Source organism: Schistocerca serialis, chromosome 6 (genome assembly GCF_023864345.2).
Source record: "Schistocerca serialis cubense isolate TAMUIC-IGC-003099 chromosome 6, iqSchSeri2.2, whole genome shotgun sequence".
In the NCBI taxonomy this organism is placed as follows: Eukaryota; Metazoa; Arthropoda; class Insecta; order Orthoptera; family Acrididae; genus Schistocerca; species Schistocerca serialis.
The window spans coordinates 477,466,885-477,473,674 of record NC_064643.1 but is presented as its reverse complement, the minus strand read 5'-3'; positions in this window follow the sequence as shown (position 1 = coordinate 477,473,674).

Below are 6,790 nucleotides of genomic sequence, written 5' to 3'. Positions count from 1 at the left end.
AGGTCAGCCATCTTCATCACTATCTCGGATTCTGACGTCATACAGCCTGTACCAGTAATCCAGGAATTGGATTCTGACGTCATAGAGCAAGGACCAGTGTTCCTAGTTCTGCCAGTATGCCCTGGTCGCCATGCTGGATCTCCATCTTGTATTCCAAGTAAGTTATCTTCGACTGTGATGACACAGAGCCTGGTCCAGTATTCCAAGTCTTGGATTCTGGTCTCATACAGCCTGTCTCAGTATCCCAAGTCAGCTAGCGTGACAGTACGCCCGTCTTGGATTTTCTGCCAATTAATTCTTACGACAACAGTCCGACATCCACAAGAGAGAGAAAGCACACTAGCATAACCGTGATATTTTTTAATTTCCCGCCATTTTTGAATTTCGCGCCAAATTTCAATGTCCCATCACTTTATACATAGGGAAATTGACCTTTGTCGGGCGAGGGAAGGGGATGGGGATGTCAAGCTCCAGTCTCAAGTTCAACTTGAGATGTTTTCGCAAGAACACGAAATACTGGATTGTATGCTGAAATTGTCGGACAGAATCTTAACAGTTTTACAACGTGGACAATTAAAAATACTTCAGACAGCAGTGCCTGCAAACATAGTTCACAGCAGTCTCATTGCACCCCCCACTTCACTACAACCAAGTTAGACCGAGCTCACGCAACTACCACCAAACATGACGTCAATCTGGCAGGGGGACGGTGACCTTCACATGACGACAACAACCATTCCCAAAACCAGTAGCCGTACCCTGGGTGGCTGGCGCAGGGATGGTTTCTCTAGTACCAAAAGCAGCTTGGCGACACTGCACTAAACTGTCAGCAGCCATGTGACTACCCAAAACTGACGTCTGGTCCACAACAAGTGCACCAGATCACAAAGGCCATTAAAGTCACCTTACTATATGTCACATCAACAAAAAATCTCCTGCATCACCATCACCAAGCGGCAGCAAACTCTACATCTTCGACTGCAACAATCAACAATATTTCCGCATTGGCACAGGTTCAGATCTGAGTACATCGCCTTCCAGACTACCTTCAGTGTCGAGTGCCATTCTCACCATTCAGCTCTGCGTGGCAAATAACTCTTCCATCACCAGCTACGATGCTGAGTCTCATACTCTGGATCTTGATCTCAGGAGAATTGTTTACTCGGAACTTCCTTTATGCACATCTCTGTGATCTGGTAAATTATGCCAAGCTCCTTCGTCCTTCTGAACTGTTACTGGACCTTGCCTGCGGCACACCAACATTTCAGGACAGTGGCTGTTCGATTACTGGTGTCGTCCTTTACGTCCCTCGCCCCCACACTCAACATTACGGTACGCCTAACCACGTTTCTATTAGATGACACTCAGTGTTGCATCTCAGTCTATACAAGTCAACGGTTCCTAAAACAATCATATCCCTCCTCCAGCTGCAACAACTTAAACTGCATTAATTCGATACGAGACTATAGTCAGAAATGATACTAAATGTTGTGTAGTCCGAGAGGTGTCGGAGGAATTCAGCACCCCATAATGCTACCTGGATGGTTTTCAGATACGACATTCACTCGAGTCCATTCCAAATGACTCCGTCACACTCAGTAATGCACTTCCTGCTCTTGCCACCCCCATCCCCTTCCATACCGAAATTTCGAGTGTTCATATGCCCTCTGTTTAACTATAGGTGTTATTTACTCAATGTGCTATTTGCAACCTAACATTCCATAAGATTACCACCACCCCAGGCCCTTCTGTCTGCCACAGGCCACACAGATTTGTGCCAACAAAGCGGTAGTCGATGAACTTTTATACCTGTAATTGGGAGATCTGATTGTTTGTGGGCTTCTCGCATTAAACTATGCCCAAGAAAGATAGGGCAGTGAAGCTGTGTGGATACTAGAGGGTTCTTAACGCCTTAATAGCCATTGACAATTATCCTATACAAAAGATCCAAGACTTCACTTGCTCCAGTTTTCGGCATCTCAACGCGTAAGAAGGCACAACTCCAGATGCTGATGAGTGCTGAGAAATTCACAAAACTACTACTTTTCGGTTTATCCGAATTCTTGTATATGTCACATGCCTGAAGAACATGGCTGAAACCTGGCAGAGCTTTGACAGTATTCTGTTCAGTCTCCCTTTTTGTTAAACCTACCTGGACAACATTCTCATTTTCTCCCCTATCCAGCAAATGTATGAACTGCATCTTGAAGAAGTTCACGATGCGCTCGCTGCTAACAGTGTAGTGATTAACGTCGACAAATGCCAACTTCGGCAACCTGAGGTCATTTTCCTCAGACACAACATCAACACACCCGGTATTCGCCCTACAACACAGTGAACTGATCTCATCATCCACATGCCGCCACCATACGACTTCCACGAGTTATGTCGTTTCCTTGAGACGATTAATTTCTATTGTTGCCATCTCTTTAATGCAGCCACCATTCAGGCACCACTCACAGAAGTTCTTGCAGGCAAGAATATTATCTGCAAACATTAGCTGGAGTGGACTCCTCACATGCAACACGCCTTCGAGCAAATAAAAGACTGTCTTGCGCAGGCCATGATGTTAGCACACCCATTTCTGCATGGTCAGCTCACGATTACTATTGACACGAATGACTTTGGTATTAGAACAATTCTGCAACAAGAAGTGACACCACACGGCAGCCGCTCTTGTTTTATTTGTGTAAACTGACTGCTTCGCTGGTGCAAGTGGTTGGCCTATGACTGTGAAGTGTGAACTGCTGGGAGTGTCAGTTCAAAGACGACGCTGAAGGCAGTCCACTCCTCATCTACAGACCACTGGCATTTAGCAGACTCGATCCGTAACTTCAAACGAACGAAGGCACATGTATGAACTCCTGGAAATGAGCTGGCAGAAATGCTTGCCAAACAAACAGCTTGAGAAAACACAACAGAAAGCTACAATAGGATCCCTTTGTCTGTGATCAGAAAAAAGTTAAGATGCACTTCGAAAGAAAAATGGGATAGGGAATGGGCTGAAACTACAAAAGGGATGATAACGAAAGATTTTTTTCCTGGTGTTCAACGTCACCTTTCAATAAAGTTATTGCAGTCATCTAATCATACAACAATGTTACTGGCCATAGAAAATTGATGTCTTACCACAACAGGCTAGTCCCAAGTGCAGCCTGTAAGTGAAGGAAGGGTGATCAAACAGTAGACCACCTGTTGTGGTTGTTAACACGAACTTAATAAAGAGAGAGATACCCTAAGCAAGAGTATTACAGAAAAGGATGGCAGCTGGCTTGCCGAAAAATCAGTTTTAATAAAACGAATTTCACAAATTTTGCAATTTAATAACTTTTACCATCCTATTTATATTTATGTTACTGCAATTTTTTTAAAAAAGAAATGATGTTCTAGTTGGAATTCTTATATCGATCGCACAGAAATTTTCCATTGTGAATATTTTTCATCCACACTATTGTAACTCTCTAAAATTATATTTCTTCTTTCTGTATCTTTGTATCTAAACATGTAGTATTACAAATATTATAATGGAATGAAACGAAATGATTCATAATCCTTTGAAGGACACATGCCCTGGACGTTTCTGCCATTTCCATTATATCGCATATTTCACGACAATGATGGACGTCTGCACGGCATGGAAAACATTGTCACGGATTGCCTATCATCCATATACATCCCTCTGCACTACAGCAAGTTTGTAGAGGCACAGTTGAAAGATCAACAACATATTGCCTGAATGTTGCCCAGTTCTATACATAGATAAACACCTTTTGTGTGATGTTTCACAAAATCGCTCTTTCTCCCTTGTGCCCAGGACCCTGCAGAAGTTCATCTTCAAAAAGCTTCACAAATTGTCATGCCCTGGCATCCACCTGAAGACACGACTCATTACAGAATGCTGTAGTCTAACAAAAAACGATTGCAAAGTGTGGCTGCATGTATGCATAGTCAGTCACTGGAGTAAAGTGGGATGTCATCCAGCTTTCATATGATCGATTTGAGATACTAAAAGGGCGTTTCCAACATGTACACCTCGACCTGGCAGGGCCACTGCCAAACTCTTGAAGTCTATCGATACATGCGCAGTGATTAGCACACTGGACTCGCATTCGGGAGGACGACGCTTCAATCCCGTCTTCGGCCATCCTGATTTAGGTTTTCCGTGATTTCCCTAAATCGCTTCAGGCAAATGCCGGGATGGTTTCTTTGAAAGGGCACGGCCGATTTCCTTCCCCATCCTTCCCTCACCCAAGCTTGCGCTCTGTCTCTAATGACCTCGTTGTCGATGGGACATTAAACACTAATCTCCTCCTCCTCCTCTATCGATACATACTGTCGGTCATTGACCACAACGCATGGTGGATGAGGCCACACCCCTTAAAGACATCGCAATAGAATCGGCGGCCAGGGCTTTTGTGGATACGTGGATCTACCGATTTGGTTGCCCACCCACTATAACCACCGATCAAGGTTGGCTGTTTGAATCAGCGTTGTTCAACGAATATCCAACCTCTGAGGCGTTCGTCAATATCATACCTCTCCATACCATCCACAAAACAATAGCCTCATCGAACGCTGGCACCATATTTTGGAATCCGCACTTATCTGCCACAGGGGCCTTCCCTGGGTATTGTCGGACATTTGTTCCACACACCTTGGTGCCTCCCTGTCAGAGGTACTATACAGTGAAGTATTAGCTCCAAACAGCATGGCAAGGAGAGAATGGGTGAAGAATCTGATGACACAGGACTTTCTTGTACAGGTGAGGCAACTGCACATGTTATATTTTGCTGTCATGCACTTACTTAACCCCAAGGTCATTCCAGAAATCATGACATCCTGTCACATACCAATGTCAAGGAGGGGGGGGAGGAGTGAAGAGCCTCCCCGCGCACCCCCCCCTCCCCCTCCCCCCGGTTCTTCTGCAAATTTTTCCTGAAGCCCTCCCCAAGCCAAGGGCTCCCGTACTCTGAATTTCTGGGAGTGAGATTTGACTGTATCTCATATGTGTGTCATATTTTCCTGATTTCAGCATCAGCATCCAGCCACAAGGATCCTCACCACCCCATTCCCTGCATTCCAGTGACTTGCACGAAGCATCGTTCATCCCCTGCCTTGTGTACCCTGTGACCCATGTGCCTCACGCCTCCACACGCGTGATGTTACGATGCTATAACTAATATAATGAAGTGTTGCATATGTCGGAATTTTTTAAAATGTCTGCCTAAGGGCCTAAGTATCGATGTACCTAGTATCATAACTTTGTTTTGTTACTATCATAGCAGCAGCATTTTGATCTTTTTTTAATATCTATGCATCACACATTCTTACTCATTGCATCTTGATAATGACAACAACTGATGAAGGCATCGACTGTGACGGGAGCACTGATCATGAAGACACTGGTGCTACTTACTAGAAAGTCTAATGAGAATATTGTAGGTTATTATTTAAATGGCAAATGGCGTGCGACCTCTGACATGCCACCTAATGTCCTAAGCATATGAGCATAGATGTAAGTAAGATGATAATAATAATAATAACAACAATAATAATAGTAATAATAAGCGTAGTAGAGGTCGCGTAAATACATTTACAACGATCGATGAAATCACTTGTGAGAGAAATGTGAACGGGTAAGTATGTCAAGACCTACATCAACAAAAAAATAGTTCAAATGGTACTGAGAACTATGGGATGTAATATCTGAGGTCATCAGTCCCCTAGAACTTAGAACTACTTAAACCTAACTAACCTAAGGACATCACACACATCCATGCCCGAGGCAGGATTCGAACCTGCGACCGTAGAGGTCGCGCGGTTCCAGACTGTAGCGCCTAGAACTGCTCGGCCACACTGGCCAGCCCTACATCAACACTACCTGTTGAGAGGCGGTTTAAGTACTGACACCGATGGAGATAAATAGGGAAAACACAAACAAGCTTAACTAATAATAACATGATATTAACTTATAATGTGTGTTTCCCTTGTAGGCAAGGTGAAGTTGTTGCAGTAGCAACATAATGCTGTTCCACAAAAATCTACTGTTTGAACACCAGCGGGAATAAGCGTGCCAGTGTCGATGTGGTACTGAACAGGGAGATCTATCCACTGATGGTATTTGAAAACCCTCAATTTAGTGATGCCAAAGTATGATTATCCATGTGTGAATGGCGTCGACTGTGCGGTGTGTCAGCGCAGATTTTTGCCTCGTTCCAAGGAAAGGTTTACTTTACCTCGATGATACTGTGTGTACATACAATCTCTGTAGGGGACTTCCCTGGTAAAGTTAAAATTTTTAACAACAGAGAGTACATACATTTGCAGTAGCAGACTTTTAAGACTTTAATGAATGCCAGCTATGCAATACAGCATGGGCTAGAGTGTCGACAGAGGTTGCAGTCATATGTCTACCGATTCTATGAGACACTGTGAAGTAATATTCTGCAGGTAGCTCACAAAATTCTCGCCCATTGGAAGAAACCAAAGCTCAACCCTATGATACATGTTGTGCATCAATGGAAGTGGAAGCGATGATTCAACATTACCAATGTAGACAATTAACTGCGATCTTATTTAAGTTTGTTTATAGACCCATCTACATACAAGAGTTTATAAAAGGCTTTGCATTCCAATGTAAACGAACAGTTACCACCATGACCGAGTGGATGAAACAACTTCACAACAAGGGTCTTGTGCTAAGTGACTGGTCCTGCAAAGGTGAGGCTGGAAAACAGAAGAACAAGATGAATGGATCGTTGTTTCCTGATATTAGACGTGCTTTGGTTAC